The following is a 13,957-nucleotide window of genomic DNA, read 5'->3' on the forward strand; positions in this document are numbered from 1 at the left end:
GTTCAGGTTTGAACATGAGACATTCTCTTTAAAAGACAAGTGTCTCTACCAAATAAACTAGCCTCACATTAATTAACAGAGATTGTTAATGGTTTAAAAATACAAAATTGCCTTTTTATACATATCATCCACCCAATTTTTATTTAGGTAAAAAGTACTTACACTTTTGCCCCCTTCATATCTATAAATACATTTTTTTTATTTCATTCTTGAACCAAAAATATGATGAAACATTTTACACCAACACCACTTCTTATTTTTTGTTTTCTTTTTATATCTTTTAAATTTTTATGTTTTAAAAAAATCCGAACATACCGTTGCAACGTGTTTACTTTTTTCTAACTTTCGATGTAAATTCTATTCAAGCTCGAGGTGTGGATCATAATGTTCAAGCCATGCATGCATCAATGCAAAAGTTTCTTAAGAATAAACACTTTCGTGATTTAAATCAAAGTTTTGCATGCCCCCGATTCTTCTAAGCTACCTACGTAACATTTGAGATATTATATCTCAAATGTTCTTAGGATTTAACTTTTAGTCGATAAATTTGCGTCAATATTTTTCTATGGGGTTGTGGTTTCATTATATACCATTGTGTGTGCATGATAAAGACAACTTTTTTCGTCCTTTTCTTTTTGAGGGCATATGAAAACCATATCTAATCCGTACGTACTATAAAAACCCTTCATATTATTACAAGATAAAAACGTTGAAACATGGCATGTTATTTTATGTTGAGTCATTAATTGGTTTTGTTAATAACTGGAACGTGGTACAAATGTTAGGCTTGTACTAAATGCCCTCCATGCATCATGTATTCATGTTATTAACATGTCGAACAAAACAAACAAATGGTACGGTGTAGTTATTTTCAGTTCAGTAAACACAATAATCTTGATAAATTAGGGTTGCGGATTTGATTGCTACGACACGAATCCACTCTCCAAGTACAAGCTAGTGTAAGAATAAATATATAGCTAGGTAATTGTTGATGGACCATATTGCCGTTACTTGCTACTCAAGGGTTTCCCCTTGGGTATATACTTATAAATAAATGGAAGAGATATATTAACATCATAAGAAAAACATAATTCACACATTAAGAAATTCGTGACCCCCTATATCTCTCAATATTCGGTTTTCTCAAGAACCCTAATCTCCATCACTAACATACATCCTAAAGGGGAACTCGACCAAGCTGACTATCATGTCATCAAGAGGATTCTCATCAGCCATGGCTACTCTATCTGCTGTAACATGTATATTTTACTTGTGGGTTTACCATAACATTCATGTTTTCTATTACATACGTGCAGAACTGATTAACATGTAGTATCAGAGCGATGTTGATTAATCAGTTCTTTATGTTTTCCCTAAATCTGGATCTAAACCGGAAAACATGAAACTAAAATATGATAAACCTGAATTCTGTTTTCTTATTTTATTATCATTAAATTCTTATTAATTTATTGAAATCTGGTTATACATAAACTGTTTAAAAAAACAACGTTATAACCAATTTCACATTAAATATCTGTTAAAAACTTTATGGTTTTTCGGTGGTGTTCTTCGTGTTCATCATGAGTTTTTCGAGAATATTACATATTTTGGTTAAAATTCGGATTATGATTGTGTTTTCCTAAAATAATTGAATAAACAAATCTTCAAAGATTTTTAAATTTTGAATAATTATGGAATATATGAATTTCAAAATTAAAACAAATCTTGAAGATAAAATTAATCTCTAAAGAATTTGAACCAAAATATGTTTACCTTAAATAATTTGGATTTGGTTAAAAACGAAATCTTGGTTAAAACCGAGATCTCATTAAAACTGAAATCTTGGTTAAAACCAAGATCTCAATAAAAACCGAAAACTTAAGTGTTGACAGAGAACTCATAATTTCCGAGATCTCATAAAACCGAAAACTCAAGTGTTGACAGAGAACTCATATTTTCCGAGATCTCATAAAACCGAAAACACAATAAAAACTGAAAACCCAAGTGTTAACCGAGAACTCATAATTTCCGAGGTCTCATAAAAACCGAAAACACAATCCGCGGTAACAGTTGGTTTGCTATTACTTAATTAATGTTTTGTAAGACACTTATAATATAAATATTTATTGATTGATTTTACAAAACATAGAAATGCTTAAACTTGAATAAATTGTTGATGTAATCTTCTACCCAAAGGTGATGCATTACATCTAGCATATCATTCAAGTCTTAATACAAGCCGGGTTAGTTTAGCCTAACATGATTTTAATGTACCGCTTCTGCCCAAAGGTGATGAGTTACATTTAATTCAAGCAAAACTAACTCGTGCATAATTAAAATGATTGTTTCACTTCTGCCCAAAGGTGATGTGTTACAATTGTTTTGCACATATACTTAAATAAATTTTAATTCTGTCCAAAGGTGATTTATTTTTTGTTTAAGTTGAACTTTTACTTTAAGTTGTCTATTAGTTTGATGTTAATAATAGACATATCACATCTTCAACAAAATATAATGATTCTTACAGTTAATGATCCTTCATTAATCTAATGATCATTTTAATTAATCTATCTTACGTTAATATCCCATTACATTACTCACTATAATTTTCTTCCTAGAAATTACTCTCATTCAAATCATTCACTATAATCTTAAAACACAAATATTAGTTTTGCCTCATAAAGAGTTTCAAAACATTTAGCTCTTCTCAGTTTTAATTATATCTCAAGACATGATATGACCAACCCACTGTTTTTTCTAATAACAATTATTCTATTGAAAACTAGAATATAACATATGGAATGAGTCAAACATAATGTCTCTTATGATAATCAATAAACTCATGCTATCAAATAGAGTTATTCTAGATTTAGTTTTCCCTAAAACTAATCTAATATCTAGAAAATAAACAAAATAACTCCTAAGTTGCATGCATTACTTCCTAAAATTCTAACTATAAGGTTCAATTGCATTACTGAATGCATCATAATGTACAAATCATGACATGACCCATAAAATTAAGGCTCACACATGAAAATAAGTACAATTTTCCAGTACATTAAATAATAAATTTTCAATAGTACAATTTTATGCCTTAAGAATCAACTATAACACTCAGAAGTACCAAAGGGAAATGAGTGTGTTGATCGACAATATATGTACAGGAAAAGAAATATCTAGTACTGGAAAATAAAATGTTATTTAACTCGCTACCACTAAACCTAAAAGAGGATAATTATAAGGTTTATAGACAAAATACAAGTATAACTTCAAGCTTTAAGTTCTTTAAGGAGAAGCCTCACTACAAATATATGCTATTATACTAGCCATAAGCAACGAGTTTTTTCAATAATTTAGAAGAAAAAGTGGCTGAAATAAGTAGTCACATATTCATGATAGTTAAGTCTGCTAATTCTATATTCCAATTAACACAAGATAGGTTGATTCTAGTTCTTTATATGTTTCCTCACCAAAAATCAATGAATAACTAACATGAGTGTTGGTGACAAAATTAAATGTTCAAGTTATCATAAACCATAATAAACTGTTCTAGTTATGCTTTAGGATACCTTATAAATTCTGGTAGTTAATCAGAATTTAGTATCAATACTTAAGCTGCGTTATGACAGTTGTGAGGTTTGCATAGCCAACATAAAGTCACTCTTACATAAAACTCTCATATATTATTTGTTATCAATATTTGGATAGAACTAGATGATACTATAAACTTTCACAACTTTTGTTATCATGCAAATGTGAACTTAACAAAAGACAAATGAGACCTATAAATGTCATCCATTGAAACCAAAATTTCATGAGAATTCATGACATGGTTGATGAGGATGATTTTTCAACTAATCTCATTCTAAGTGATTTTAAAATCATGTGTTAGATGCTATAAACCTTACTAGGCTTAAGGAATAAGTATGGGTCCAACCAAAATTATATTTCACTCACGTTCGTGGAACTTATTCCAAATGGAATATTGAGACATAATTTATCATTCAACGACTATTTACTTGTATCTAATATGACTTCTATGGTCCACGATCTTAAAGAGATCCATTCATATATACTTAATTTAATTTGATTTTTTCTAAATATGTTCCTAAGTTTCTTATAACATATGGACGTTAAGGAAATCAAACCAAGTCTAATATATGAATGAAATGTTCCTACGTCACGTACATCATTGAAACTGCCCATGTAGCTTTCCAAGAGATTTAAGGATCAGTGGGAGCATTAAGTGTCTTAATCATAACTTGCAAGATTTGCAAGAGGTGGGGAGTGAAAAACTTGATATTAAATCAATTACACCTCTGTACAAGACATTGCTCCATCACAAAACTGTTTCATCATAACTTATCTACTTAGAATTCAATACTACTCTTACAGAAAGTTTCATTGTTACTTAAATGTGGGAATATTCAGATTTCTTACTAAAATAATCCTCACCAAGAGAAACTGCAATCATTTATATTATTAACTTGTTTCTTTATTTGAACATGTTGGTCTTTAAATATTGACCCTAAGCATGCCAATTTTCTAAAGGTTTCTAAGGTTAATGGGAGCAGTAAAAGCCTTTATAATAACTTGTTAGAGGTACAAGAGGCGAGGGGAAGAGATTTCTTACTAAAATTATCACGTGACACGTCTGATCTCTATTTATTTTTGGTGGGCCCAGCTTTATTATCCATAGCATGACTTGACATGTTTTGGACTTTTGGAATGTCATATGATTCATATATATTTATTTTTTAAATTTTTTAATTTCCACTACAAAAGGCCAAAACCATATATAATTTGTTGATTAAAAAAATAACAAACTCACTAAAATAACCATATAAATTAAACTTCATAGAAACAATACTTATTTAGTTATTTAATTAATACAATTCCATCTAAAACTACAATAAAAATAAAAAGGTAAAAATAAAATCAAGTTATAAATGAGCTATGGAGTGTTCCTGGTTAAAGTTAAGCACTTTAAAATTATTTGTGTAAAGTAGAATATGAGCAATATTTGTCGTAAAAAAACATAAGTAGATTCATTTATGCCTAAGTATAACATTTATGAACCATCGTTCATCATATTTAAAAACAAGCTAACAGCTTTGAATTTAAAAGGCGGTAAAAACCATCCAACTTAACTGTGTTAATTGTCACCCAACCAACTCGGTTGGTCTAGGGTGCCTAGAAATCATAACCAACCATTTTGTATATGTGAAATCGTACAAAGACAATAACACGAAAGAAAAATGAAATGAAGAAGAGAGAGAATTTTATTGCTTCAGAATCAATTATTATATACAAAATGAAACAAATAAAGTATATATACATCAAAATATAAGGTGCATATATTATGGTGCATGACATATGCGCCGCATATGTTGATGATTACAACATATGCGCTCACACATATGCTCACAGTATGTGTGTATATCTATGCTATATTATCTATACTATATATAATGTATGAAAGAAGGGCAAATTAAAACACATTAGTTTTAAAGAATTTACAATCTATGTAATAAATGGTACAACCTTCCATGCATCTAGGATAAGGACAAACTTGTCCAATAAAAATGTTATACAGTTACTAAACAATAATTTACAAAATTAGCCCCTTCACTTTGCCAACTATGATTCTTGATCTTTCCCTAATATGTGATTTTTATTTTCACTTTTAACCCAACTCTTTCCTCATTATTTTTAAGTATTAGTAACTTTTTCGTACGTTAATATTTTTTTAAAGAAATTGCACCAAAAAAACGAGCTTATTTTCCTCTTTAATTTGAGTATGATATTGTTATATTTTTTTTCAGTTAAAAAATATAACATTTTGTTTAAGGGCGTTTGCGGTCTGGTTTTGATGGTTTTTAAACTAAACCGTTGGACAAATCGTTAGTAATGGGTTCTCATCGTCAAAAACTGAAACTGAAACTTTGAAGATTAAAAATGACCGGCCAAAAGTTAATGAAAAAATTCAACCGTGAAACCAAACCAATGGCCGGTTTGAACGGTTTCAAATCAAACAATGAACACCCATAAACTTGTTACGTGATTACTAAATCTATGTTTTTTTTCGCTGCATCGCGCGGGCACCCGCCTAGTATATTATAATGCACAACAAAATGGCATCTTAAAGTTTAATTAATGCAACTATTAATGCTAATTGTGGGGCCCTTAATGGACGTGGTTAATAGTTTAAGCACAATTATCCACGAACTTTTGTGAGTACTTAAAAATACTTACAATTTTGTCCCATTATTTTTACCCAACTTTTGTGGTTTTTAAACGACAATAACTTTTTTCATACGTTAATATTCTTTTTTTTAAACTACACCGTAAAAATAAGCATTGTATTCTCATTAATCTGAGTATGACATTGCTATAGTTTTTTATTTAAGAAAAACTTAACACATGTTATGTGATTGATAGTATTTGTGTTCCTCGCCCCCATAATGCGGGGACCTCTCTAGCATAAATAGGTCCCTAGCATAAACCAGCCCAATAGGGATTGTGGCCCCCGTCTTTTTACTTGTAAGTCAACTTATAAGGTGCTAAGTTATACTTTATTGGATTAGTTACAAATCTCCGATGAGAAGGCAGATTTTTTAACCAACATTATCGAAGAGCCTTATGAATTAGGAGAAAAATGTATAAAGATAAATTACTATGGGACCAAAGCCGTTAGTGAATCGCTTATCCCTCTTCTCCAACTATCCAAATCCCCAAGAATTGTGAATGTCACCTCTGGCTATGGACACTTATTTGTAAGTAATCAACTTATATATGTATATAGAAAGAACAAAGAAAATTGCATATAATAAACAAAATCTACTATTATTTTCTTGTTTTTTAGTGGTTTCATAATGAAAAGTTGAAAGAAGAATTGCAAGATATTGAACACTTAACTGAAGAGAGAATAGATGAGATAATTCAATGGTTTTTGAGCGATTTTAAGGCTGGTAAGTTGCAAGAGAATGGATGGCCATTGACAGTCTCTGCTTACAAAGTTTCAAAAGCAGCTATTAACGCTTACACAAGGCTGACGGCAAGAAAGTACGAGAATATTCTTGTGAATTGTGTGCATCCTGGGTATGTTATCACAGACATGACATTTCAAACTGGAGCTATTACGGTAGAAGAAGGTGCTAAAGGTCCGGTAATGGCTGCTTTGTTGCCGGATAATTGGCCTTCAGGTTTATACTTTCATGAAACACGTATAGCTCCATTTTCACCAACGGTATATGCTAGTTTTGTAAAAGCATTTTATGAGGGGAAGTAATATCGATATGATATGTAACATGTAAAACTTGGAGCAACACCAACTTGAAGGACCCGAATGGTTAATACAGAAAGTATAAGGGTGGTACGGAAGATCTCAATGGGCGGTTTGGTGAAGATTTAAAGTTAATGGACCAAATTGAATAACTTGTTGCTAAAATTATCTTTTATTTATTATTAAATAAATTTGAAGTTTAATTTGATTGTGTTTTCTAGTTTGAGTAGGATTAGAATTGTGGATGCTATATAAACCTATCAAAAGTTTTATTTTTAGTTAGTAGTATGAATTCCGTTCTTGTTTATTATTAATAAAAAGAGTCGCATAAACGTTTTATGCAATATCAGGTTTGGTGTTCTTGATTCACTTGTCTAAAGTTTAACATAATAATGTTGCTACTACTTGCTCTTTGGATTTTTTTTTTAATTTTTATTTTACTTTACTTATTTGTTTCTAGACAAGTATTTTTTTTTATTTTTTTAACAATGAAGGATTTATAGGGTTAAAGCAGACAAACATGAAGCTATAACAAGTATTAAGGATAGAGTTCAAAAATACAATTGCCAATTAGGCATTGCGAAAATAAAATGCGTTATTACTTCACATTGGGCGATATAGATTATACGTTTTTGTTCGATTTTTATCCATAAGAATGTGATTGGTTTGATCTCTTCTACAAGCGAGAAGCTAGAACAGGTATATAGTTCAAACTTCAAAGACTAACTGCCATTTAGGCGTTGTGAAAATAAAATGCATTATTACATCTTATGGACCAATATAGATTATATGGGTTTTTGTAAGTTATTAAAATTTTATCATTTTGAGCATTTTCTCTCTTCATGATAACCCTACAAGACTCGCTCGCGTTAACTCGAATAAGCAAGACAGAATGGTACGTTCTCCCTAAAAGTACCTATATGCTTAGAGCCCTAAACGAACCGAACGAACACGAACAAGGCCTTGTTCATGTTCGTTCGTTAAGAAAAGAATGTGTTCACGAATGGTTCACGAACACTTACCGAATGAGATTTTATGTTCGTGTTCGTTCATTAAGGAAATTAATGTGTTCACGAACGATTCATGAACACAAACGAACACAAATAAAATCGGAAAAGCCTAGAGATTTAGACTAATGTATTCATCAATGTGAATAATGAAAGCCCGTAAACGAATCGAATGAACACGAAAAATGGCATGTCCGTGTTCTTTCGTTTAACTTTAAAAGAGCGCAAACACTTAATTGAACAAATATTTATGTTTATGTTCGTTTATTTAAAAATGGACATTTGTGTTCGTTTGTTTAAAATTTAAACGAACATAAATGAACGAAGATAAACGAACATACACGAACGAATGTAAATGAACACAAACAAACATAAACGAAAATGAACACAAATTAATAAATATAAAACCTTTAAGCAGATGACCTATCTAGATAATATTTAATTATTTTCTATTATTACATAAACGAACGTTCATGAACATAAATGAACGAACGGAACATGTGTTCATGTTCGTTCGTTTAATTAAATGAACACAAGTTTTTTGTTCAAGTTCGTTCTTTTATTAAATAAACGAACAGAAACGAACTTCCCACCGAACGGTTCACGAATGTTTACCGAACGTTCGGTTTGTTTACAGGCCTATTAATATGCTTCTCTAACAAATCTAAACGTCGATACCGCGCAGACTCAAAACTAAGGCTAAGAAGCCAAGGTAATCAAAACTAAAGCTAAGAAAAAACAAAGGCTAAGAAAAGGGCAAGACTCTAGCTATACACTCCACTAAAAGAATATAACTTGTACTTGATGCCGAAAAAAACTTATATCTCTGAGCATGTTCTTATAAACGTGCAAGTCTAGCAAATCATGCTAATCTCATGTCATTTGGGGTTTGTCTTTGCCCCACTACTCTATTATGATAGTTTACTCGGTTCTTACTTGTGTCATCGACTGTCTTCTATTCACATGCACAAAGCATCTCAATCTCCATTAGTTTATCTGATCTGTATACAAGTCAACCCAAATTTTTACTGAAAAGCTTCATTTTTTTTTATCTAGTCCAACTTCGTGTTCTAGCCTATCCACCTTCGCATCCTCATATGTGCAACCTCCAACTTTTGCTCTTGTATCATCTTGATGGCCTAACAATCGAATCTGTATAACATAGTCGACCAAATTGCAACCATGTAATAAATTCCCTTTAATCTTGTTGGAAATGGCTTGTCACACAATATTTTTGTGGCGTTGCTCGATCTCCACTTGTACCAGTATGTGTGCACATGGTGGACATCATCATTGTCTTATCTATACAAACTATCTTAGATACTTGAACTTGGTTGCGTGCAAGACATGTTTGGCTACAATGTTAATCTGGTGTCCTCATCGTTAACACAATGATGTAATAATAAATAAAAAAAAAACGGGTGGAAAAATTTACATTATTTTCTTTGTGGTTCACCGTATAACACAACACACAAAGACACCCATCCATGGCTTGCAACTTCATAGGATCATCTTCTATAAGAATTCTATTTGGTAATTAGATGTTTTTTTATAAGTGGTATCCCATCACCCAAACAATCACAAGCGGGGCAAAACCTTGAAAACTTTACCATATAGGGTGATCGTTAATCCATTTGAAGATCAATTTGGTTCTATGTAGGTGTGTCATAAGCTTGATTAAAGTGGTCAGTAACACAGTACAGGGTAGGGTTGTACTTATCACCAATCCATTTAGCGATCGGTTTGTTTTCTTTGGCACCTCGCCATTTATCATGTGCCCTTTTTTTGCTTTTCAAGATTCCATTAAGCTACTTTACCCGGTGATGTGACATGGCAAGGATTGATTGTCAAACCATTTAACGATCAGTTCTATTTACATTTTTTTAGCTCTACAAAGACACGTGATAATCGGTGAGTTGGCAAAGAATGCAAATGATCGCCAAATGGTTGGCTATAGGCACAACCTGAATTGACCAATCTGATCAAACTTGTTGCACACCTATACTCACACAAAATGATCTCAAATTGAATGACAATCATCTTATTTGTATCAAGTTTTTTTAATATTTTAAAAAAATTTCGGTATATGATTATTTGTTATAGCTATTTAAATTTTTATCATTTATATATATACAATTTGTAACTTTCTACTACATTACAGTCTGCACCTTCTGCTAGTTGTGTTGTGCCTCTATGTTCACGTATCTATTGTATGCTTTAGCCTGTTGTATTTGATGTTGTTTGAATTGTGCTTCAACCTTTTCTTTTGTTGTAAGCCCACTAATTCTCCGACTATGTATAATGCACCCAATAAAATAAAAATTCATAAGACAATAACAAAATTCAAGCATCTAAATTGTCAAAAGATAGTTTAAATGTGCATTTTGAAGATAATTACTATATCAAAATTGAAATTAGAGTTTTAGTGATCACAAACAAAATAAAAAATCTTTTTCAATAGATTTACGTAGTAGACGGTCCCGTAAAAACGCATTTTATCTTTTCACTTAAGCTTTGAAATGTTATTATCAACATCATCACTGTAAAGCACAGGTTTACATAGAAGGCGTGTTTTCGAAGACGTTAAACTTTCCAGCAACTCAACACGTAAAATTTATATTTGTTTTAACAACCCGCTATAGCGCGCGGATCATAATTACTAGTTTATTATATTCTGTACTTGTTGCTTGTATTATTGTATTATAAGTCTTTTTCTTTTATCGGTTAGAGACGTTACAATGTGGTGTTCTATTGACAAAAATGTTTTTGTTTGGAGAAAGATATTTTGGCTAGTATCGAAATGAAAGAGGAGGGGGGGGGGGGGGGTGCTTAACTCTATTTCCGTTTCTATTTACAATTATAGCAAAACATAGTTTCATTTATAATGTGGAATATTTTTAATATACGTCGTTACAATAATAAAAAAAAATAACGTAGAAAAATCTAGTTTTCTTCCTTCGGATATAGAAAAAATTAACCTTTGTTCTTATTATTTTTACAACGAATTTTATTAAAAACGGGTCCATGCCCAATGGAACCGGACCAAAACAATACACGAATAAATCCTACTAACAAACCCGATTCATATAAATTACATTGGATCTACAATTCAGCCCGAATATACAATCCTCCTTGAAGAGATCAGCAATCTAATATTCTGACTTTGGACTCAAAGAGTTGACTTCCAAACTCACAGACCTCGTTATGAATGACGTTGGATGTAACTCGCATCATATCATCTTCATGGATTTTAGTCATAAGATGTTTTGATACTGGTATACTCATTTAGTATTCTCAGACCTGAGATACATATTAGAACTTTCGTTTACTAAATGTTATTCTTTGATCAGTGTCAACCGCTGTCGCGTAACTGCCAGCTATAAAGGCATTGGTTGGGAATAATCTGAAGTTAAGTGGGAGTTGTATGCATTCAAGATAGGATTCTGTACTCTTACATGATATGTAACAGTTAGACATCTTGGCGCCCTCGTTGATTCAAACTGGTAAAGTGTGAGGCCTCACCCAAACTAACTATGTGTTTGATTGGACCACTTTGATTCTAGATCGAGAACTATAATGATTGAACGCTATATGAGATTGAACTTGATCCATGTCTCATTGTTCAATTGATGTCTTATACAGAAATGATAGATGACAACGATTACCATAAATTTGTTATCTTGCAAAAGTGTATTCCAAGATTATTTTGGTTAATGAATTTAAAATGTTATAACCTGTTGGGGGCAGCTATGTGTAGCTAGAGCACCACTGGCTGTCAGTATTGAGTAACTTAACCAGAAACGTCCAAGTGGGAGACTGTTGGAATTATGGACCGGTTCGGGTAAGTCAATACGGCCAACCGGGTTATGACCCGTAAGAGTTACACCGTGAGGTAACGAGCCATTGACCCGCTTAAGTTAGTTAACCGGGTTAGATACTTTAACGAGATGAAATTACATGGTGCGAGCTTTTGAGCAAGAAGTGGACTTGTTGGCCCATTGGGTATATAACTAACTAAGTTAGTTAAACCTAATTATAGGTTATATAAACACATGATGTTATGGACATAACCCTAAGTTAATCAACAAGTCCATCTCCCTTCTTCCTCCACCCCATCACTGGCCAACCTGCACCACCGCCGCTGCCCGACCACCGGCGCTGTCCAGCCACCGCCGCCACTTGCCGCCGGCGCCAGCAGTCGCCGCCCGTTGCCACTCACAGTCGCCGCCGCCGCTATCCGGATACCACCACCACTTCCATTGCCGTCGTGCACCGCCACTGATTGGTCGTTGGATCTCGTTGTGTCACCTAGCTCAGTTCGTTAGCCTTCGGTGTCTCAACCGGTTAATTATTAACCGAGGTAAACTTAAATATATTGTTAGTTTATATTTAATGTTTTGACTCGTACTCGTATTGTCTGTAACCGGATCCTTTCAGGTTTAGTTTTTGGTGTTGATTAATTATATATATTCCGCTGCGTATAACTATAATCAATAAGATTAATTATTATTAACCACGTTTATTGAACCAGTTTTAATAAACAAAATTTTAACTGATCATTACTGAAACCCAACAGAAGGGACCATCCTAAATACAAAAACATGCGTTGGTCTAGTCGGTAAGTTCAAAGCTTAGTAAATTGGAAGTTGCGGATTCAATTCTGTGCACCTTACAATTTTTTAGAACTTTTTTTTTTAATTTAGGCTTATATCAATTTTGGGGTTTTAGATTCATTTGTTAAATGTTAATGGTTCTTGTTATTTGTTAATTGTTCTTGATGTTGTTAATTGTTAAGTTATTTGTTAAATTTTAGTTTTAATTTGTTAGATTGCTAGTTTTATCGCATTTTTATTATTTAATGAGCTTTGCCCGAACTATCGAGCTGACCCGGAACTTTTACATCGACTTTAAAAGTAGTGTACAACCTAAAACAATTCATTGATCCGTCACTGAATACTTGGATGAATTTCTTCTTTTGTGTGTTATCCCCTCTCACCGTTTGAAATCCAAAATAGCTTTCTTTATTCTTTATGGTCCCATGTATCCTTTTTCTAAGTGGTTACGAGATGATAATAATTAATAACATACAGTCCACAAACAACAATTTAACCACATGGAAAAATCAATGCATGAAAAAAGCCTACGCAGCGTTTGGTCGAATTGACATTCCGAATACACTGGTTTGAAGTAGTATTCAGAGGTATCGTGTCTTGTTTGCATATCAGTGACGGCCTAAGGTTTTCGGATGCCTCAATCAAACTAAAAAGTTGGGGTCTTTATATCAGTTTTTTTTATATCAACCCTCATCTTTCCCCAAACTTGGTACCAACAATTGAATTATTAGTTAACTAGTTTTAGAGCCCGTGTCACACACGGGATAATTCAAATTATAAAATTATAAGTAAAACAAATAATTACATAGCTATATGAAAAAAAAATGTATTACATCTATGCTTGTATCTATACAATGTGTATATAAATTGATTTTATTTATATCACAAAATTATTTTTTTAAATGAATTTACTAAAAAAATGCTCGTGCAAAAACATACCTAAGAATATTTCTTTCTATTGAAAAATTCATTCTCGGTGCCATATATGTATAATTGAAAAACTTTTGGTTATGAACCAATTTCAGAAATAAAGCTTCTCATACGATGATAGT

The 13,957-nt window shown here is 32.1% G+C and overlaps 1 pseudogene across 1 annotated transcript; it reads left to right on the forward strand.

Annotated features, from left to right (window-relative positions):
• The first annotated feature begins 1,207 nt into the window (after nucleotides 1-1,207).
• LOC143565852 (short-chain dehydrogenase/reductase 1 pseudogene) lies at nucleotides 1,208-7,291 on the forward strand (annotated as a pseudogene). Its single transcript, XR_013141142.1, has 3 exons — nucleotides 1,208-1,252; nucleotides 6,588-6,776; nucleotides 6,866-7,291. The product of XR_013141142.1 is annotated as a short-chain dehydrogenase/reductase 1 pseudogene (transcript).
• Nucleotides 7,292-13,957: the final 6,666 nt, after the last annotated feature.

This window comes from Bidens hawaiensis, unplaced genomic scaffold (genome assembly GCF_021521415.1).
Source record: "Bidens hawaiensis isolate Kalapana, Puna unplaced genomic scaffold, B.hawaiensis_p1.1 tig00022546_1, whole genome shotgun sequence".
NCBI lineage: Eukaryota > Viridiplantae > Streptophyta > Magnoliopsida > Asterales > Asteraceae > Bidens > Bidens hawaiensis.